This window comes from Dermacentor variabilis, unplaced genomic scaffold (genome assembly GCF_050947875.1).
Source record: "Dermacentor variabilis isolate Ectoservices unplaced genomic scaffold, ASM5094787v1 scaffold_13, whole genome shotgun sequence".
Classification (NCBI taxonomy): domain Eukaryota; kingdom Metazoa; phylum Arthropoda; class Arachnida; order Ixodida; family Ixodidae; genus Dermacentor; species Dermacentor variabilis.
The window spans coordinates 9,753,946-9,777,778 of NW_027460291.1; the positions used below are offsets into that span (position 1 = coordinate 9,753,946).

The window sequence follows — 23,833 nt, forward strand, 5'->3', positions numbered from 1 at the left end:
GCAAGCGTTATGTCTGACGAGGATGTCTCTGCAAAAGCTGCATAGAGTATTCGCGACGTTTATTTGGGCTTCAACATGGAAACGTACAAGTCGTAGTGATGCGCTTCCTGCCATGCGCGGAACCAGAGGGAGTGCCTGTCGATCTGTTAATGCTTCTGTGCATGCATAGCGTGTGGCTAACGCCTGTGGATATTAGACATGAGCGCACTGTTCAGGCCCCAGCACATGAATACTTCATTGAAAGTGTGCTATATATACGTGAATTTTTCTGTGCACAGAGTGATCCTCCTGATTGGCTAAGTGCTTTGGACAAAGTGACTAGCCTACATCGTTTTTATCACAACACACTGGTCCGGCATTGAATAGCTTTTTAATGGCCATGTAATATTCACAGTGTACTTTCTTTTGCCAAGCCGGTAATAGGAAGAGGAAGAAGAAGCCGTGTGGAACGGCTGTGCTCGAAAATGCTCTCTGCTGGAAACAGCGTATCGGCCCGAGGCCGAGGATCGTCGACTCCGTTTTTGAACGAAGATGCAAGTTACAAAGTTGTCCTCCCGCGTCTACCAACCGGTAACGACGTTTTGAATTCTATTTTCCTTCATGCGGACTTGAGTGGCAGACCATACCGTGCTCCTGACTTCCGAGACGCTCTGCTTGAGGTAGTGAATACTTCAGATATTGTAGGTGTCGGACAGTGTCAAATGAGCCATGTATGGATGGTTACTTGCGCTAGTAGTGCGGCAAAACAGACTCTCGTCGCCTGTGGTGAGCTCCGTGTCAAAAGGCTGAAGTGCATGGTGATAGATCCCGAGACTAAAAACATCAAGCTTAAATTACTGTGGCTTCCACCTCACCTTGAACCACCACGCGTTGAAGAGGCGTTCCAGACCTATGGCCAGGTGCAGTCGGTGGAGAGAGAAGTCTGGAGATGCACTGGTATGGAACAGTGGGTGACAACAAACCGGGAGGTTTCCTTGGTGCTCAAGGACACTATCACCGTAAGCTCAATACCGCACATTATGTCCGTTTATGGACACCAGTGCCTCGTACTTATCCCCGGTAGGCCTCCGCTGTGCCCTCGTTGCAAGTGCGTGGGACATGTTCGTCGACAATGCAGAAAACCGAGATGCTTACAGTGCAACCGATTTGGTCACTCAGCGGACGCCTGCGCGTCCACCTACGCCAATAAGCTTCGTTCTGGCAGTATAGCGCAGACGAGCCACAACTGGACCATCTCATGGATTCTAAAGAGGTAGTATATGCCACCGGAGAGCCTACAGGTGGCATTAGGGACGAAGACCAGGAGTCCTTGAAGCCAATGCCAAGCAGTCACAACAGCTCAAGTATTACTAGCGAAGCTACAGGCGAGGATGACTCAGTTTGCCCACCTGGCCTATCAAGCCTTAAAGAAAAGCCCCCTGATGACAAGGAAGAAGAGGAAGAGGCGATGGACATAAGTCAGGCAAGGAAACGTCCGGCACCATGCAACGACGAAGCAACAAAGTGCACTACAGGCGTCCGAGAAAGTGTCTCCTAGTGCTCAGCGAACTCCCTCTCCTGGTGATAATGTGCCGCGCCGGTTTTATCAGCGTAGTCAGGTGAGTGCCACAAAGAATTCCAAAGGGAGCAAGACCACAGATTCACGTGTGGCCAAGGGCAAAGAAACACAAAAGCTTTAGGTGGGCAAAATGGCTACCGCCTTCACCCTCCCCTTATGGGTAGCCAAACACAACGTACGTGGGCTGAGGAATATAAGGCCCCAGTAGAATTTACTACACGTGCTCAGGCAGCATGAAGTTGATGTTGGTGCAGTGCAAGAGACAAAGATATCGTCTGCTGGTGATGTCAACCTTGCGATGCAAACTTTTCAACCTGATTACGAGGTGTGTATTAGCCAAGCATGTGGTGCTTCCAGTGGATGCTTTTTTTTAATCAGAAAGCAGTTAAATCATTCTGCATTGTCGCTACGTGTTCATGGGGAAGGCCGCCTTATATGCTTTGACCTCTCTTTTCATGGCCGTAATTGGCGGTTTATTTGCGTTTATGCTTCGTCAAAAGTGAATGACAGGAGGGCTTTCTTCCTCTCATTTGCTGCGCTCCTAGATACTGACAAGGATTGGGTACTGTTGGGAGACTTCAACTGTGTTTGTGATTCCAGAGATCACTCATACCTAACTAATCGTTATGATGCAAGTGCTACTTTCCTGCATCAGTTAACGGAAGATCACAATCTAATAGACGTGGGAGCCTACACGCCTTCTTGGGTGCGGTTCACGCAATTTCAAGGCGTCTCCCATGCTCGACTTGATCGTGTGTATGTTTCGACGAATCTCTGGTCTCACATTTACAACTACGCCGTGAAGCCTGTATTTTTCACAGACCACTGTTTAGTAGCTGTTTCATGGGGTCCCCGAAAATTTCACAAGTCTGCTCCAAACTGGGAACTGTGGAAACTTAATACACAACTTTTATGAGAGGAAAGGTTTGTTAACAAAGTTAAAGACTTATGGCTGGAAATAACACAATGTCAACAGCTTCCATTGTTTGCTCAATGGGAAATGTTCAAAAATACAGTAAAAAATGAGGCGATTGCCATTTCTTGTGAGCTGTCTCAAAGAAAAAAAGCTGAAAAGCATTACCTTCATGATCTACTGCACAAGCTGCACGCTTTCGAAAGCCAGGAATCAGGGTTGTTTAGTGATGAAATAAACACAGTTCGCGCACAAATACAGAAATATGAGACGGAAGTGTACAAAGAAGCAATGGTGCGTTCACGCACAATTCGCTTCACAGAAGAGCAGCCAACAAAAAGGGCCCTCGGTGATGAAAATCGATACGCGCTTTCCAAGCAAATATTGGAAATTGAGTCTGGTGGGTCATATACACAGAAACGACCCAAATAATAAACCTATTTGAAGCGCATTATAAAGATCTTTTCACTGCAGTTAAGCCTCAGGATGGATACGAAGAAAACGCTGATCAGTTTATTTCGCTTATGCCACACTTAGAAGAAGACGATCGCCTCAGCGTTAATGGGCCAATCACTCGAGAAGAAATTAATTTTGCCGTCGAAACGCTGCAGAAGAGCAAGACGCCTGGCCCTGATGGCCTTAGTGCTGAATTATATATAAAATTTCAGGAATTCCTGTGTCCTTTTCTAGAGCAGCTTTTCGAGGAAGCCTATCAATATGGTGAGCTTCCTCCATCTTTCTGTCAGGGCCACACAACCTTAATACCAAAGAGCACCGATGATGAAATAATAAAGAGGGTAAACGGATATAGGCCGATATCGTTATGTAACGTGGATACAAAATATTTGCAAAAGTGCTGACAAATAGATTGCAGACAGTCATTACTAAATTAGTAGGATACCATATACATGGGGAATTCGAGGCCGCTCTATACAGACAAATATTCATATCGCACGTTCAGTCCTTGAGTGCATAGAGGGTAGTACGGGTCGAGAAGCTCTTCTCCAGATTGACCTCGCCGAAGCTTTTGATAAGGTTCAACACAAATTTTTGTTCCAACTACTTCGACATGTTCAGTTAGGGGATGTATTATACAATGGTGTAAAACTTTGTTGTACACATTGCACTACAAAGTTAATTGTGAACCGTACCCTCTCAGATGTAATAATACAGGTTCAGTCACCCGTACGCCATGGTTGTCCGCTCTCGCCTTTACTTTTCACCATATACTTAGAACCGCTTTGCTTAAGCGTACTTTGCGATTCGAGCATTAAAGGATACATGTATGCCGATGAGGAAATTAAAGTGCTAGCTTATGCAGATGACATTGCCTTCTTTTGCGTCGATAAGCCAAGCATTACCAAGGAAATAAAGGCTACCCTGCGTTTCTGTGAGACTGCAGCAGCTACTGTAAATTTTGACAAAAGTAGAGGCTTTTGGCTAGGCATGTGGGCGCTCACTCCCTCTGTTCTCGCGAATATTCATTGGAATCAGTCTCCGTTGCGATATCTTGGAGTACCTCTCGATAACTTCCGTAATAGTGGACCTCCTTGGGCGTCCACGATAACCACTATCCGTCGAAAGGTGACAACCTGGCAAGGACGTGATCTCTCCATTTTTGCGAGAGCTAAGGCATGCAATACATTTCTCGCTTCTAAGCTTCTTTATGTTCTGCACGTCTTGCACTGACATGTGTCCATGTCCAGGCATTTCATAGAATATTTGCATGTTTTATTTGGCATTCATCATGGGAAGCCATGAGAAAGGACAACCTTTTTCTCCCACTTGAAAAGGGAGGCCTGGGTCTTGCGCATTTGTTTGTGCGACAATTGGTCATGCACTTATTTTACCTTAAAAATGCCCGTCATCCATTCCTTCTCGCAGTTAATCTAGCACGTCTTGCGTCACACCTCCCTTTTCTGTTTGTCACGACAAAATTTGCTCAAGAACTACCGTTATGGGGCTTCCTAAAGGAACTTGTCGACACTATTTCATTCTTAAAAACCAGATTCACACTTGAATATTTGTTTACCGATAATCGAACGTCGCTAAATGTAGCACTTATAGATAACCTTTTCCCTGAACCTCTGTACCGAAAGCCGTATCTGTCTCTATTTGGTCAAGATGTTCTTTGCCGTGTCCGTAGAATGTGCATTGCGCCAGCAGCAAAAACCTTTTTCTTTAAGCTGCACACCTCCACACTGCCAGTTAAAACGTGGCTTCAGGAAAAAGGACTGTATGTACCCTGGAATCCAAATGGTAGACTCTGCAATCAACCCGAGACAATAGAAGATTGCTTTATACTTTGTCGTGAGGCATTTCATTTTTGGGACCATTTTACAAAGAAGTCTCAAAAAAGGCTTTCCTCTCACATATTACGGTATCCGGTTCCTTCCTTTCAAAAAGACAGTCAGTAATACACCATACGATTTCTTTATGCTATTAGGACTTTATTCATTATGGAGCAGTCGAATGATCGACAGACATGCCGAGCCCCCTCGCTCGACAAGGTCTATCTTCCAAGAAGAGACTGCTGAAGTCCGTAGTGTGGTGGCTACATATGATCCCGTACCAGAATGGATTTCGCGTCTGGACGGTTGTGTTTGTTTGCCAGAATTTTCAACTGTCATTGGACTGCATACTGTGTGCGAATTTGTTTCTCATGTATGTTCATATGTAATATAACTGCATTGGTTTGACTCTACCGATATTTCCATGCAATAAAGAAGAATAAGAAAAGTGCTGGCGTGGCGCAGCGGTAAAGTACCGGGCTTGGAATATGTAGGTCCGACGATCAAATCCGGGTCAGAGCATTTTTATTTTTTCAGATTGTTTTCTTTTTTATTGCACTAAAACACTCTCTGGTGCTTTCTGCATTCAAAAAAATATATGCGGTGTCCAGGCACTGCGTATTTAACGCGCTAGAGCTGTTTTTCGCACCAGTAGCCAGCGCCTCCCAGTACGCCGCGCCTGCCCAGCGCCCCAGCATCCAGCTTGTGGCACTGGGCCCATAATCCGGCGCTGCACTGGACACTGGACGCTGGGTATAGGAAGCGTGTATTTGGGCGGTGATCACGAATGTGCGCTCGGTAGGTGTCAAAGACGCCAGTAGGCCGTCCACCACTGCAAGTCCCCGCAGGGGCGTCTGCGTCAGCAGGTGTTTGGTGTGTTGCGACACCACGTACCCGAGTACACGAGGGTTGGACCCTCCCGCGTGCAGCCGTGCGCGGCTTAGCCGTGTCCGGGGAAAGGGGGATCCTGGGGGTTGAGCCGATTCCGGGTGTTCGGACCTTTGAGGCCCCCCGGCGGAGGCAACACACCTCTTTGGCCTCTGCTTCACGTAGACGGCACCCCCGGACTGACCCACCCGGGGGAAATCGGCAGTCGCCTTTTCCTGTCCTCCTCTCTAATCTTCGTCTTTCTCTCTCGCCTTTTCATCTTCCTGTCTTCTCATCACTTCTCCTCACTTCCGTATTCCTGGCGGCAAGGGTTAACCTGGTGTAATTATCCAACCTTGGATATTTTATATTAGGTTATAGTGGCGATGCATGGCTGGCGTATGCAGGCTTGCAATCTTGTAGCGTCCCCTTGTTGGGCTCGGTGGTGGGTGGCCACAATCGCCGCCGAATTTTTTAAATTTTTATGGCTGAAGCTTTTCCCCTATTACCTGATCGCTCCCTGAAGAGGGGGCGCACCGATGAACAGTTCAACTTTTTCTTGCAACCGAAAGTGTCCTTTCCTAAATACCACGTTGTCCACAGTCAGAACGAAACGAAGACAGTCCGAATGATATCACCATTTCTAGTTGCCAAATCTATCACTCAAGCAATAGGCCCAGGTTATAAAGTGACGAAGATGGGAAGTGGCGATCTTCTACTCGAAGTTCGCGACAAGCCACAATATGATAAACTCTCGAAACTTGTAGCGTTTGGGGACATTCCCGTTTCTGTAGGCCCACACAGGTCGATGTCCACAGTGCGCGGTTTCGTCTCGGAAGATGACCTTCTCGAACTTACCGAAAGTGAATTATTAGAAGGATGGCAAGAGCAGAACGTCGTCAAGGTACAAAGGATAAAAATAAGGCGAGATGACAAAGAAATACCAACTAGGCACATAATCATCACTTTTGGAACTAGCAACTTACCAGATTCAATAGAAACAGGATACTGCAAACTGCGGGTAAGGCCATACATTCCTAACCCACGCCGATGCTTCAAGTGTCAGCGGTTCGGGCACGGTTCGCAAAGTTGCCGAGGGTGCACTACTTGTGCAAAATGTGCATCAAACGAGCACTCGTCCGACACTTCCACTTCCGCCACACGTTGCGCTAACTGTGAAGGGGATCACCCCGCATACTCTCGTTCTTGCCCATCATGGAAAAAAGAAAAACAAATAATCGAAATCAAAGTAAAAATGAACCTTTCATTCCAAGAGGCGCGCAAACGCTTCTCCATCAATCAATGTAGTCCATCCTACACCGATGTGGCGCGCCGGGGGGCAGCGCTACATCCTTCGGCGGCCGCCCAAGTCACACGGAGTGTGACGGGGGTCCCGCCATCAGCCCTCCCGGCTGGAACAGCCAGCGCTGTACCGGCCCCCGCAAAGGAGGACCAGCAGACCCTCGGGCCTGTTGGACCCACGGCCACTGCCCAAGCAGATCGGCCCAACATTCCCGCGAAAGTGCCCGCCACGCTGGCAGTATCCACCGCCTCAGAGGAGGTGATGGATACGGGCACAAATCCGGCGTCTCAGACGCCCAAGGAACGGCGCAGCTCCCTCGAGCGCGCCTGGAAGAAAGAGAGAGCTCGCATGAAGGGGCCTGGAAAGGCCTCGTGAACTAAGCTATATTTCTTAGACACACAGCACAAAACACATACATTATGGATACACAGATAATACAATGGAATGTCAGAGGTTTACTCCACAACCTAGACGACATTAAGGAACTCTTAAATAAGTACAATCCAAAGGTGCTGTGTGTCCAGGAAACACATCTTAATCCTTCACGCACGAACTTTCTCCGGCAGTATACCGTTTATCGAAAAGACCGCAACGACGCCCTTGCCGCGTCTGGCGGTGTGGCAATTATTGTAGATAAGGGTGTTGCTTGCCGGCAACTACAGCTTAAAACAACTCTAGAGGCAGTTGCAGTCCGTGCGGTACTGTTTAATAAACTGATCACAATTACCTCTGTATACATCCCCCCGAACTACCAACTTTGAAAAACCGAATTTCACACCTTTATCTATGAACTGCCCGAACCGTACATTACCGTTGGAGATTTTAGACAGTTTTAGTATAGCGTAAAATGCTTGCGTTAGCGTTAGCGTGCGACGCAACGCTAACGCAATGAAAGACTGCACTGCGCGGCACAAGGTAGTGTTTTAGAATAGCGGAACGGAGAAAAGCGTTAACGTTAACGCAAACAAATGCAGCGCCATCTAGATGTAAAAACACAAAGTACTGGAAAGCCAAATCCACACGAAATGTCGAGCTTATCCAATGCCGAATCCGCAAGTGTGTCCCTAAGTCAAGCTTATCGAAAGCCACAGTCGATGCGTTAATTACGCATGTAGGTGTTTGGTTTGAGTGTGTTGTTTTGTCGAGAGTCGCGAAACACACCGATGATTCTTAGCATGCCGCGATCGAGTGTTCTGTGGGACCCATATTACGTGTCCTTTTTAAGTTGGGATGACATTGACGCCCTCATGCTTCGGAAACGAGAGCGACCGCGCAGGTTCTACGTGTCCTCAAGATCCACTCGACAACGAAGCTATTCCGGAGGGGACGTTTCGCCGGCAATTTCGCTTCCAGAAATCTGATTTCCCACTTCTTTCCACTTTTTCACAACGGACGCCCATCTTGACGTCCGTCTGAATGGGTTCAAGGCGAAAACCTCCATCAGGAGGTTCATATCGTCGTCGTCGGTAAAACGCACGCGCATCGTGACCACAGCACCGACCACATTACCGTGTTTTGCCGCGGAAAACGTGACATGCATCGGCTTGACATGCGGCTTTACACCAAGCGAACGAGCGAAATACACTTGGGCGCCATCTCGAGGCGGATACAGCAAACATGAGCAAACATTAGCAAACCCTCTCGTTAAGCCTACTACGCCGCTAATCGAGAACGTATATCGTAAACAACGCCCATTTGTCACCTGTGCGCCACTGTCGAAGCATCATCACACAAATCTAAAGCAAACACGAGCATCAGTGGGGAATGAATGAGCCGGACAGTGCAGGCCGACGACTCGATAGATCCGAAGCGGGCTGCTCTCACTTCGACTGGCGCCACCATCTTGCCGTACGTAAGGCTCCCCTTGCGTGCGTTAGCGTTCAACGCTAAATCCTGAAAATAGCGTACGTACGTAAGAGCTCCAGCAGCGTTTACGTACAGCGCATGCGCAGTGTGGTGCACGCAACGCTAACGCTAACGCTAACTCTTTGCGTTTGCTGCTTTACGCTATACTAAAACTCTCTTTTAATGCACACAACACCCTTTGGGGAAGCCGTCGTTGTGATGCCAGAGGACGCATAGTTGAAAACTTCCTCCTCACTACAGATGCTTGCTTGCTTAATGGGAAAGAACCTACATTTTACAGTGTCGCAAACAAAACATTTTCATCTATCGATTTAAGCATCGCATCGAGTTCACTCTTGCCGCATCTGGAGTGGAACGTGATTAGGAATCCCTACGGGAGTGATCATTTCCCCATTGTCATAAAACTAACGAAAGGTGATGAGTGCTCTGCACATGTCTCCCGGTGGAAAGTCGATTGTGCCGACTCGACACGATACAGGGAGCTGACACATTTTACTTGGAATGATATCAGTAATCTTTCTATCGAAGATGCAGTGGCATATTTCACGGCGTTCATAGTTGATGCGGCGTCAATATGTATCCCCGCAACCAATGGATCGTCCTGTAAGCGACGTGTTCCATGGTGGAACGACGACTGCAAAAAAGCTCGTAGAAACCAAAATAAAGCTTGGAAGAACCTTCGAGACTCTCCAACTACAGAGAACTTGATAATTTTCAAGAAAATAAAGTCTGAGGGTAGAAGAACGCGGCGCCGTGCCAAAAGGGAAAGCTGGCAGAGATATATTTCTAGCATCAACTCTTATACTGACGAACGAAAAGCCTGGAAAAGAGTGAATAAAATCAAAGGTCGGCAAACTCATCCTCTACCATTAGTAAACACGCAAGGAAATACTCTTCAGGACCAACCTGGCTCTCTAGGGGCACATTTTGAAAACATTTCTAGGCCATTGCATTACTCCGATGCATTCCTTAGATACCAGAAACAAGCTGAGAGACTGCCTCTAGACCTAAAAGGAAAGAACAATGAATCCTACAACCGTCCTTCAAATATGGCTGAATTTCAGGCTGCACTACATAGTTGTAATAAATCAGCTCCTGGAACCGATCGAATAATTTACGAGATGATTCAACACCTACATCCCGAAGCACACAAAACACTCCTTTCTCTTTTTAACGCCATATTCTCTGCCAGCTACATCCCGTCAGCCTGGAGGCAAGCAGTCATAATCCCTATTCTGAAAGAGGGCAAGGACCCGTCTTTGGCCAGCAGCTATAGGCCTATAGCCCTAACAAGGTGCCTATGTAAGTTTTTTGAGAAAATTATTTACCGTCGTTTGGTGCATTTTCTTGAAAGCAATAAGATACTAGATCGCTTGCAGTGTGGCTTCAGGGAACATAGATCCACAACAGATCAACTTGTCCGTATCGAGACGAATATCCGGGATGCCTTTGTACACAAACAGTTTTTCTTAACAGTATTTTTAGACATGCAGAAAGCATAAGATACTACTTGGCGTTTCGAAATTCTTCGTGATCAAGCTGGAATGGGCATCCGAGGCAACTTGCTAAAGGTGATTCAAAGTTATCTGTGCAACCGCACGTTTCCTGTTCGCATTGGTAATGTCATATCTCGTCTATTTACTCAGGAAACAGGTGTGCCACAAGGTGGAGTGCTGAGCTGTACTTTATTCCTTGTAAAAATGAATTCGCTCCATACTATCATACCACGTACAATGTTTTATTCCGTATGCGTGGATGATATCCAAATAGGTTACAAGTCATGTAATCTTAGTATCTGCGAGCGACAAGTGCAGCTTGGCCTGAATAAGTTGTCTAAGTGGGCAGACGAGAACGGCTTTAAACTAAACCCTGAAAAAAGTACATGCATTCTTTTCTCCAATATGAGAGGGGTAATACCGGAGCCCGTTATTGATCTTAATGGAGAACGGTTATCTGTTAGTCATGAACACAAATTTCTAGGCCTCATTTTAGACACCAAACTAACTTTTATTCCACACTTAAAATATTTGAATATGTAATGCTTGAGGACAATGAATCTACTGAAGCTTTTGTCCCGCACATCTTGGGGAAGTGACAGAAGATGCCTCTTGAGCTTGTACAAAAGCCTTATACGGTCACGCCTTGACTACGGAGCCATTGTGTATAACTCTGCGACGCCTAGTGCTTTGAAGATGCTCGATTCCGTCCACCACTTGGGTATCTGTCTTGCTACTGGTGCGTTCAGGACTAGCCCCGTAGAAAGCCTGTATGCTGAATCCAACGAATGGTTCCTACATCTTCAAAGAACATATTTAAGTCTCTTATACGCCCTCAAAGTGAAATCAGATTTCCATCATCCATGCCATTCAGTTATTTACGACCTGTCTACGGCTAGGCTTTTCCGTAACCGCCCAGGCACTAGACCTCCTCTGTCCCTTCGATCGGAAGCATTGTCCGAAGAAACGGGCGCGTCGATTGTAGAGAATGTCATAATGGCAACTACGCGCCTTCCACCGCCCTAGGAGTGGAAGACTATCGAATGTGACTTGTCGTTTGCAGAAATATCAAAACGAGCACCTGAGGCACACATACGCTCAAATTTTCTTGAGCTTCAGGAGAAGTATTCTTGTGCTGAATTTAACACGGATGCCTCTAAGTCCCCTTCTGGTGTTGCCTTCGCAGCACTAGGACCAGCATTTTTAATATCCGGTACATTGAATCTACATACAAGTATTTTTACAGGGGAAGCATATGCAGTACTCTCTGCAGTAAAGCACATCAAGCAAACGAATCTGACTAGGGCTATTTTGTTCACAGACTCATTGAGTGTAGTCCGAGCCCTAATGAATGTACGTATACATAAAACACTGTCTTTAATGAACTGTATACATTGCTATGGTCAGCTTATAGTACTAAACAAATGATCATCCTATGCTGGTACCTGGCCACTGTGGTATAAAAGGCAACGAAGCTGCTGACGAGGAAGCGACTTCAGTAGCTTTTAGTGACACGGACATAAACATACCCATCCCGGCCACAGATCTTAAAGCATACTTGCGTCACAAGCTGAAAATACGCTGGCAGCAACAGTGGAGTACTCAGATATCAAATAAATTGTACTTGATAAAACCCAAATTAGGATATTGGGTATCGGAGAGAACATCACGATATAACGAAGTGCTTCTTTGCCGACTAAGAATAGGACACACTTACGGCACTCACTCTTACCTCTTGACTGGGGGGCATCCTCCCAATTGTAGTAAGTGCGGCCAAAATCTCACAGTCGTGCACGTTCTTATTCAATGTCCTGCAGTAGAAGCACAGAGAAAAAGGTATTTCATTTCTGCGTATCGCGGAAATATTCCTCTCCACCCGAAATTTTTTCTCAATAATGAACCGCTTTTTAATCCGAAACTAGTTTTAGAGTTTTTACCTGAAACAGACACTCTGGAAATCATTTGGCCAGGGAATTTGTAGCGCACGTATAACAGCCCCTCTACCCAAAGGCTCTCTCGAAGCTGAAGTGTTAATGTTATGTTTTATTGCGTCATGCTTTTAACTAAACCCCATTACCATAGCCCACTTAGTGTCATTATTTTAGCAACTATATATTTTACGCCATCCACAGCAACCGATTTTAGGCCTTTTTACAGCCACGTCACATATACCATGAGAAATTCATTATCAAATTCATTGTCTACACCATTCACAATATACCGTTAATATCACCTTTGTCATGGCGCTCTTTGGCCATACCTGGCCCTTGCGCCATAAAGCACCACACATCATCATTGCAAGCAGACGGACCTGTACAGACGGTGCGCTGATAGGCTCTGGTTCGCCAATTAAAGTTCGCTAATGGCTCGGCTTAAGTTGCTGTATATGCTTTATAAATAAGGAAGCCTACCCAGATAATGCAAGCACAGCAAATGGGGCCTGAATGCCTGCCCTCCTTCCAGCTCGGCTTCCTTTGAGTAACAAAATTGGATCTCGAAGGCGGTGCTTTCGAAAACTGCATGCGCCTAAAGCGCATATACTCTGCGCTAACCCTGGCATCATACAAGATGTGGACGTGCTCGGCAAGGTGCGCTGCAGGGACCACAGGTTGGTCAGAACTCGAATTAGCCTAGACCTGAGGAGGGAACGGAAGAAACTGGTACATAAGAAGCCGATCAATGAGCTAGCGGTAAGAGGGAAAATGGAGGAATTCTGGATCAAGCTACTGATCAAGCTACTAGGTGTTCGGCCTTAACTCAAGAAGAGAACCTTAGTGTTGAAGATATGAACGACAATCTTATGGGCATCATTAAGGAATGTGCAATAGAAATCGGGGGTAACTCCGTTAGACAGGATGCCAGTAAGCTATCGTAGGAGACGAAAGATCTGATCAAGAAACGCCAATGTATCAAAGCCTCTAACCCTACAGTAAGAATAGAACTGGCAGAACTTTCGAAGACAATCAACAAGCGTAAGACAGCTGACATAAGGAAGTATAATATTGATAGAATTGAACAAGCTCTCAGGAACGGAGGAAGCCTGAAAACAGTGAACAAAAAACTAGGGATAGGCAAGTATCAGATGTATGCGTTAAGAGACAAAGCCGGCAATATCATTACTAATGTGTAAGAGATAGTTCAAGTGACTGAGGGGTTCTATAGAGATTTATACAGTACCAGTGGCACCCACGACGATAATGGAAGAGAGAATAGTCTAGAGGAATTTGAAATCCAACAAGTAACGCCGGAAGAAGTAAATAAAGCCTTGGGAGCAACGCAAAGGGGGAAGGCAGCTGGGGAGGATCAGGTAACAGCAGATTTGTTGAAGGATGGTGGGCAGATTGTTCTAGAAAAACTGGCCACCCTGTATACGCAATGCCTCATGACTTCGAGCGTACTGGAATCTTGGAAGAACGCTAATATATTCCTAATCCATAAGAAAGGGGACGCCAAAGACATGAAAAATTATAGACCGATCAGCTTACTGTCCGTTGCCTACAACGCATTTACTTATGTAATTGCAAATAGAATCAGGAACACCTCAGACTTCCGTCAACCAAAGGAGCAGGCAGGATTCCGCAAAGGCTACTCAACAATAGACCATATTAACACTATCAATCAGGTTACAGAGAAATGTGCGGAATATAACCCACCCTTATATATAGCTTTCATTGATTACGACAAAGCGTTTGATTCTGTCGAATCCTCAGCAGTCATGGAGGCATTACGGAACCAGGGTGTAGAAGAGCCGTATGTAAAAGTACTTAAAGATATCTAAAGCGGCTCCACAACCACCGTAGTCCTCCATAAAGAAAGCAACAAAATCCCAATAAAGAAAGGTGTCAGGCAGGGAGATACGATCTCTCCAATGCTATTCACTGCGTGTTTGCAGGAGGTATTCAGAGACCTGGAATGGGAAGAATTGGGGATAAAAGTTAATGGAGAATACCTTAGTACCTTGCGATTCGTTGATGATATTGCCTTGCTTAGTAACTCAGGGGACCAATTGCAATGCATGCTCACTGACCTAGAGAGTCAAAGCAGAAGAGTGGGTCTAAAAATTAATCTGCAGAAAACTAAATTAATGTTTAACACTCTCGGAAGAGAACAGCAATTAAGAATATGTAGCGAGGCACTAGAAGTGGTAAGGGAAGAAATCTACTTAGGACAGGTACTGACAGCGGATCCGGATCATGAGACTGAAATAACCAGAAGAATAAGAATGAGTTGGGGTACGTTTGGCAGGCATTCTCAGATGAACAGCACGTTGGCATTATTCCGCAAGAGAAAAGTGTAAAACAGCTGTCTTACCAGTACTCACGTACGGGGCAGAAACCTGGAGGCTTACGAAAAGGGTTCTACTTAAATTGAGGACGATGAAACGAGCTATGGAAAGAAGAATGATAGGTGTAACGTTGTGGGATAAGGAAAGAGCAGATTGGGTGAGGGAACAAAGGCGAGTAAATGGCATCTTAGTTGAAATCAAGAAAAAGAAATGGGCATGGGCAGTACATGAAACGAGGAGGGAAGATAACCGATAGTCATTAAGGGTTACGGACTGGATTCCAAGTGATGGGAAGCGTAGCAGGGGGCGGCCGAAAGTAAGGTGGGCGGATGAGATTAAGAAGTTTGCAGGGACAACATGGCCACAATTAGTACATGACCGGGGTAGTTGGATAAGTATGGGAGAGGCCTTTGTCCTGCAGTGGGCGTAACCAGGCTGATGATGGTGATGATGAAAGCGGATGGGAATCTCGGAGGCAATATCCACTTCGTTTTTTTTTTGCTTATATACATTTCCTTAAACTTCGTATCACAAAGTGCATACAATTACAAAGTACACACTTTTTGAACCCACAAAATTCGTTAAAATGTCCGTACCGAATCTTATTAGGAAATACACGCAATTTTCTAATTTACGATACATTTTTCTAAGAAACGCAGTGTGGCGCTACGGCAGTATTTGTTTGGTTCACAGACCATGTTGGTAGTGCTAAGTGCTTGTTGCTGTAAGGCGGTAGTGGAATTATGTTTTAGAAGTGCCTGGACAAAATGTGCTCCTTGTCGTGTGCATTAACCACCGCAAAACCTTCCGGTCTTGTGTAACGACATTAGTTCGCCGTGTTTTTCGTGCGATCCACCTGTGCCGACACGGAGTGTCCTACTACAGTGCCGGTCGGAGCTCCCTTTGTTCTGCCGAGATGCCCGCCCGCTCTCTTGAAAAGTCTAGCACTGGGGCTTCGAATCATAGTTTATGGAAGACTCTTTTGAAGGTTGTGAATTTGTGGCGCTGGACTTCATCGAAAGCTCTACAGTGCTTGCGCCAGAAAAACGTCGGTGCCACGGTACGTGTGAGACGAAGGAGCGTTTGCTGACTACGTCTTGAAAGGTAAGCAAGTTTGGCGCTTGCGCGCATTCTTGAAGCTTATTGTTCATGTAATGAGCATCCTGTAACTAGCCAGAGCAGAGCGCTTTCTGATCGTAGGTTGCCCATGTTGCTGTGTTCATTTAGCAAGCAATTTCACGAAAGCTTCGTCTGATGTTGCAGCGTACTAGTATTCTTCTGTGAAGTATATGCTACCCGCCTGGATTGCTATGACTGAATGCGTACACAATTATGAAAACACTGAAAGTTGCTGTTTGCTCGGTAGTTTCCTGGCAAGAAATTCTTCGTTATATCGGCATTGCCACAATTATAGTACATGTGTAATGTATGCGTCAATGTTTCATAGGCTTCGCGCTTTGCCCCACGATAGCTAAGTTTGACGATTGAGGAGATGTAGCCTTGTATGAAGATTTTTGTACGTATCCAGTTGGGTTTGAAGGTCTGCGTCGCGAGAAGCTGCCGGTATCGTTTATGTTCTTGAGTGTCTTCGCGAATTTGTCTGTGATCCAGAGCAGATATCGGCCGATAATACAATAACGAGGTTTATTTTTAATCGAGACATTTCAATGAGACGCTGGCCTTCATTATATATATATATATATATATATATATATATATATATTGCATTATATTATATATAATTGTATATACATAATATTGTCACGAGAGGAAAAGCCAGTCAGTCAGTTCTAAGCGAACGGCCGTTTACAGATCGTTTCTGCAGCAGCTACCACGCACACTTCTTCTTCCTCGACTTCCAGCGTAACTAGTGCGTGCCATTACCCCTCGCTCCAAAAAAATAAATTTAATAAGATAAATAAATAAATAAATAAACAAATAAATAAATAAACCATACTCTCGCCGCGTCTAAAAGGGAAAAGTAGACGTTCTTCAAATTACGGCGATCATCCCAGTCGTTAAAGGCGGCGACCCGGTCGAAATGGTCCAACCAGTCTTCAACGTCCTCAAAGGCGTCGCCATGTAACGGGTTAGGCGTGCGAGGCGCGTTGAGAATGCATGGTACGGCAGCATTTGGGATCCCCTCGGTTTGGCTTGCGGTAGTTGTTGACATCTTCCTCACGGAGCTTGCCAGGGGGCTGTATTGCGGTGGAAGACCTTGGAGGCGACGGCTGCTTCGATAGATTTCTGCCGTCCCCGAGGTACTGGCGTCGGTAGCTTCTGGTTGAGGGCCCGTAGGCATATGATGGATGCGTACGCAGCACTTCCACCAGTTTGTCACGAGAGGAAAAGCCAGTCAGTCAGTTCTAAGCGAACGGCCGTTTACAGTTCGTTTCTGCAGCAGCTACCACGCACACTTCTTCTTCCTCGACTTCTAGCGTAACTAGTGCGTGCCAATATATAGATTTGCGATTTTGTAGCGATACTTACCGATCGATTCTATGCCACTCTTGTCGCCCACCGCTAACGGCCGGCTAACACGGGCCGAGGCGTCGGTCAGACCACTAACGAATAGCCAAAACAATAGCATCGCTACCAAATCGCGGCCTAGCTTTCAGAATGCTTTTCATGTGCTCAATATTTTTTTTCTTAATCCAATGATCTTTGTTTTACTATATATTCGAGTTTTGTTGATGATCGTCCTGGTAGTCTGTTGTTGCTGCTGATTTCATTCCTTCCTGATATTTCACTTGTTACAAAATAGCAGTATAAACCTCCTGAGATATAGCGAAGAGAGATTTGTACAACAAGACACAGATTGATGCAACTGGCTATGTGAGGCACTCTTTGCACTTCCACATGACACTGGTAAATCACAAATTTCCTCCTTCACAGTACAATAAACAATCATTTCTTACTGTTGAAGGCTATGCGGACTCTAGAGGCATTCCTACACCCCGCAGGAACGTGCTGTGCTGCTGAAAGCTGGGCAGCACAAGGATGAAGCACCTGATATGCATGCTTTCACAAAGGTGCGTCAAAACTGTTGCTACCTTGTGAGTTGTAGGACACGTTTGTGCAATATGCAATCATTTTACTGTATGTGCCATTTTTGGGATTTCTAGTGGCAGATCACTTGAATTTTATCTTTTGGTGATCTGGAGTGCCCTCAGTTTAATCAACATACCAAACTAGCCTCCTCTGAGTTGCATATGATTGGGGGGGGGGGGATCTTAAGTAATTATGCATGATATACTTCATACAGGCTCTATAATTATCTAGCGAAAATGCCTAAGAACCTCGTTGAGATGCATGAGGTGCCTAGACGTGTATTATTTTTATCTTTTCATTAAGCAGTCTTATGGAGTTACATTCTCACATTATTACCTGTCTGCCTATATTCTTCCCTTCAATCGGTCACACTTACGTATTGCATGTCATACTTCACCTCCACAATACATTTCCATCAAACAATGTATTTTCTTGCTTTATTAGGTAGCTGCTCAATTCCTGGTCAGTAGGAGAGTTCAGTTCCTGAAACTTATAACAAATCATTAGCCTTTTAACGTTAGAAGCTCACTATGAGTCCCAAGTGCAGGTTCGTTTCAGGCTAGAATCAGGTCACCTTTAAATATTACAGAAATTTGAGTTGGTAACGTGGTATAGGAAACTGCTGAATCATATAACCAGCCCAGTGCAGTGACATGACAGCACAGCTCAATGCTGACAATTCACTGTTACATTGCAATAATTTTTCTCCATTTTTTTGCCCTTTTTCAGTTGGCATGGGATAAAGTTTGTTCTTTGCAATTACTTATGTGTAATGCGAAAAATTGATTTTACTTTCGCTCGGATTTACCAAGATGTCGGAAGGAGGCTTTCTTGAAGCTCAAGCTGCGCTGCACTTAATTTTTGAACTGTTTACTTTTTGATATAGTGTAATTATTTGTTGCACTTAGCGAACTGAGGTTTCATACTGCTAATAATGCACTCTAGAGCACCTAGAAAAGTGTGTTCTACTACCCAAATACATGGTTTAGGCAAAAAGTACCTTAATGCTTTCGCACAAAAGTTCTATCATCGAGAGTTTGATGGAAGCTTGTCTGGTCGCGATGGAAGATGACAAATAATGACATAGACTAATCAAATAAAACTTTAAAAGCTAGACAGTTTGGCTTCCAATTTGAAAACCTTATTCTCAATGGGGCAAAAAAATATAAGTGCCTACTTAGTAGGTTTTAGCATGTGACACAAGCATCGTGCATAACACGGAGAGGGTTCCTTCGTTTCGATAAGCGTGTGTCCTATTTATTGTATCTCTAGGGACCCCGGAGGTACAGGTGTGGTTTCTAGTTTCTTTCCTGGCCAATTGCACTAGAGTTAATGCAGTCACTGTTGTGCTTAATCATTGCTGCGTGCTCTACCAAAGCATTTGATGCCACGAGTTGCCATTCAAAGTGCTTTTCAGTTGCATATCTGCCAAAGTTCGATCTAGCCGAGAAAATACAAATTTACATGCACATTATACTTTTAAATATGGGGCAAGTAATTGTGGAATTTTGCTGTAAATGTACGCATAGATTTCTCTCATGGTGCATTCTGTGCATTAATTTTTTTCAATCTACAAGTAAGAATATATAGAATTTGGCTATTACTGTTCTTGAATTGTCTTTAAGTCAATTCAATATGGAACATTTCTTCTAAATACTTGTTCAGCAGTCATCTGTCAAATAGAATGTAGAATACTCTTTGTAAGACACTATGGTTATGGATATTCATGAGCTGATGAGTATGCAAGGATGGGTTTTTTGCCTCTTGTTGGTTTTATGAGCCTAGAGGCAAAAAACTCATTCTTGCATACTCACCTCATTCAAAGCTAGTGAAGTGAAGTAATGCGAATTTATGCTTCAAAAACTCTCTTTTGAAGTCCAGCCTGCACTTGGTGCAGGGACGTTTTCAGTACAAAGTCTCACATCTGTTAGATGCAGGTTACCGGTTGCATATATTGACCACCGTGGCAGGCAGCATTCGCAATGCCACTGACCAGGTGACACAAGTAAAGAAAGTAATCGTCTTGCCCTACCTACATGATATTAGTGACAATCTGAAAAAAGTTCGAGAAATGTGTCGGTGTAGATATCGATTTCCTTGCTCCTTCGAAGCTGTCTAGTTTGTTCACGAGGGTAAACGCGGATACACGCGAGCCACGTGGGTGCAACAAGACCCACCGAAAACCATTTGTTTCTTGTGTTGGAGGGGTGGTTTACTGCGTCCCCTTGGACCGTGGCAAAGAGTATGTTGGACAGACAAGTAGATGCATCAACGAGCGATTACATGAGCACACGAACAACGTTGAAAAACTAGCCCTATGTGGCCACCTTGCCGGACATTGCGCACGCTGCAGATGCAAGCCTCTGTTTTATCGCATTCAGTCGTTGGCCAGACACCCTGACCAGTTCACCAGAGAAATAGTAGAAGCTGCAGAGATTAGGAATAGGGATTGTGTTAGTTGCCCATCAGTCTCCTTATTGGAGAAAGAAATGTTTTGGTCACATTAGCTGCCTGTGCGTGTTCATCTTGCTGGATTGATTTATTTGTGTCTTCCTTCTCCCTTCCTTTTTCGTGCAGTGATATATATATATATATATATATATATATATATATATATATATATATATCTGCTCTGGCGCAGTAAACATTCAGTTGATAGTTAGCACTTTGTCCCGTTTCTTTGTTTCGTCCATGTGCTTCTGCGCTCCTGCGTAAATAACCAGTGTCATAAATTGTTGAGGTAGAAAGGGGCATTGCAGCATTAATCACTAGGAACAGCATCACCAGCAAGTGAATCGCGTTAAGAATTCGTGGCGTAGTCAGATCAACATGTGCACCTTCAACCAAGGTGCAATTCACTTGTTCACAGTTTGGTTTTCTTTCTTGCAGACTCCTCAAGTTTGGTAAGGAGGTTGAAACACATCCTCGATAAAACAAGAGGTGCCGGTGGTGCTGAGGCTATCGCAGTCGTGTCAGCACCAAAAGTAAGAAGCTGATGTGATTTCTTGGGGCAGACTGTTGGGGGGGGGGGGAATTGACCAGTGGAAATTACGATAGAGCAAAAGCTTAAAAGGCAAATCAATTTCTTTTTTCTACGGTCAAGCACAGTATATATTACCTGTCTTCTGTCATTTTATCTTATCAGAACTATTCTTATTTAGTAGAAAATGCACACAACCTTGCTTTTCATTTATTAGCATAGCCTTCTGCATGGAGCAGGTACCGCAAAATCTCACATGTTGGACTCTTAAGTGTAGTGCAAGTGTTGATGTGGAACATTCCTATAAAATACACATAGCCTTCATTTGCAATTCACCACGTGCATTTAATTCCTGTCTGCCTTTGTTCCTTCCCCGGTGTAGGATAGCAAAGTGAATATTTGTCTTCCACTTAGCCTCCCTGCCTTTCGTATCTCATTTCTCTCTCCAGTGTACTAGCCAGAAAATATATAATATGGCAAATTTTCTTCAAATTTGTACATGACTTTATTCAATATGAAGAATTTGTTCGAAAGACCTGTTCAGAAGTTATCTATAAAATACAGTGCAGTGAACTATTTGAAAGACGCTATTAAGATGGATATTCTATAGCCGAGCAGCCCACGCAACTAGGTCAAGTGCGAATCATTTCAATTTTGTGAAATGTAAAATTATTTGAACAAAAAAGGCTATTTGAAGGATCTTTCAAGTTTGCCTTTAAAGGTGGGCGTAAAGCTTAAGTGGTGCCACCACATTTTTTGGCAGTTAGTGTAGCTCTGGTTGTTCTAAACTTCGGATATCCCTACTGCATCTGATTTATGGCTACTTTGCTTCTTTTAGGTTAGTTCCCACAACTGTACAGTTCCTACATATAACAGTTCATATTCTTTGCAGCAGTACTATTTCAACAATTCCATTACGTTGACTGCAGGTGCATTTAACTCTGCTTCTATAAAAAAATGAAACTACTTCATTTCTGAACTAAGCAGCACGACTTTCAGAAGCTCCTAGCGCACTTCAAAAACAGACACTAAATGGAAAAATTGACACATCTTAGTCATATAAGTTATTCCTTCAAAACTCTTTTCTTCATTTATTTGGTAGCAAAACGTTGGTTAAAGAAAATGAAACCAAGTTGTTTGTTCTGAACCTCACACGTCATTATGACCATGGTAAATAAAGCATTTAATATACGAGGCTCTGCTTCATTTTTACATGTTTTGGTTGCTTATTCTGCAAACAAAGTGTCCTGTTTTTTGTAGGTCGACTACTGTTCTTTGAAGACAATGTCTCATTCCATGCGGCTAACCACAATCAAAGCTGGTGGCATCACCACACACTTTACGTTCCCTTTGGTTTCACAAGCTTCATCGTATGATACAAATTGCTTATTTCATATCTGGAGAGACAAACATAATGTTCTGTCATAATTTAGTGTGTCTCCTTAGTATGTCAAGGTATATGCCGAAAGTCATTGTGTTCAAAGCATTTGTCAAATTGGACTTCAACAACCCAACGCAGAGGCCTGTTTTGTATGTAGGCATTCTCGTCTGAAAATGGCATGTGCTCTATTGCATGCCACTCGCCAATTTGTAAGGCTAGTCTGCCCATAGCAGCGCTGCACACACACATGTAAGTTTGGCCGTTGCCGGCCACCTGAGTGTACCATGGGAACTAGCTAGTCTGCACGAGCCTAGAACATTTGCGATGTGATTGTAAGTAGATGCTGCACATGCAGAAAGTACACTGATATGTGGATGGAACGCTGTTGACACTAACCAGTGCGGTGCCATATGTTGTTGCAGAGATCTTGTATAGTCCTGAATGATGTTCACCTAGTCAAGTTCAACGCCATTATTTCAAAGGCTGTAAGATAGTTTCAGCCTGACGCTCCATCTGGCATACCCTTCCGACACCTTACTTATCCAAGTCACTCGCATGGTGAGCTGCCTCTGATGTTGATTCTGTAAGGACCAACGCGCAATCTGCTGCAGCAGTGCATTATTGAGAGACTAGAAGACGTACGAACAAATGGGCTGCAGCCAGGAGCAGGAGTTCTTATATTAATGTGTGTGGCTGAAAGAGTTGAAGTGCCCCAAATGAAAAACTGGCTAATTAGGACGAAAGATGAGTTGGTAGCACCTAGCCAAGTTCAACGCCATTATTTCAAAGGCTGTAAGATACTTTTAGCCTGGCACTCCGTCTGGCATACGCTTCTGACACCATACTCATCCAAGCCACTAAAGCATCGTGAGCTACATCTGATGTTGATGCTGGAAGGACCAACGCGTGATCTATTTCAGCACAAGATTGGGAGAGCAAAAGGCATATGAGTAAATGGGCTGAAGGCAGGAGCAGGAGTTCTTATTTTCATGCCTGTGGCTCAAAGAGTTGGAGTGCCCCAAATGAAAAACGGGTAATTAGGGCGAAAAGAGACTTCGTGGCGAAGCTTACATAATTGCTGAAATTCGCTGCTGAGGTGACAAAATAAAGTCAAAACATGAAACACTCTTCACTTCTGAAGAGTGAAATGGGGCAGCAATTGTTGAAAGTTTTACGTGAACTGAAAAGTCTAGATGCAGCAATGCCGAATGAAACCATCACATTTCTACTGCATCCTGACTCACAGGAATAGTATGAGAGACCTACAGATATAAACCACAGCTTTTGTTGCAAAGTCACCTACGTTACGGTATCATAGCATGACTTCCTACAATAGACCATTTAAGTAAGAGATTATCATTTGTCCAATATTATAGCAGTGGAAAGACAAAGGTTTTAGTTACAAAGACTAAAAACCAGAACTAATGTTTGCTTTCCGTTTTCAGGTGGACCTCGGGGAAGGAATCCTCCTTGATGAGGCCACGCTGACACGACTGCGGCAAGACGCAAAACACTCAGGCTCAGGATTTGCACGGGGCCTCCTGAAGGTTTCAGCAAAGAAGAGTTAGAGCACAATTCTCTATTTGGGCGGCATTCCAATGCCCACAAGGATGTGGCCCAAAAAGAGGTTTTGGACCCAACGCGTGTGAACGCCATTCTGAGTATGTGTGACAGCGCAGACAACTAAAATGTTTGCTTTAATTCGTAATTTGAAGTTAAAATCTTGTAGATCACTCCTTTGTGCTGTCCTGCCCAGCTACATTAACAGAGACATAAGGCTAAACTCTTTTTACTTTTTCTCTTCCCTTAGGCTACACAGCAAGCCACTTCGACGCTGCGGAG

At 44.6% G+C, this 23,833-nt stretch overlaps 1 pseudogene; it reads left to right on the forward strand.

Annotated features, from left to right (window-relative positions):
• Window positions 1–1,237: 1,237 nt before the first annotated feature.
• On the forward strand, window positions 1,238–23,559 carry LOC142566796 (uncharacterized; annotated as a pseudogene).
• Window positions 23,560–23,833: the final 274 nt, after the last annotated feature.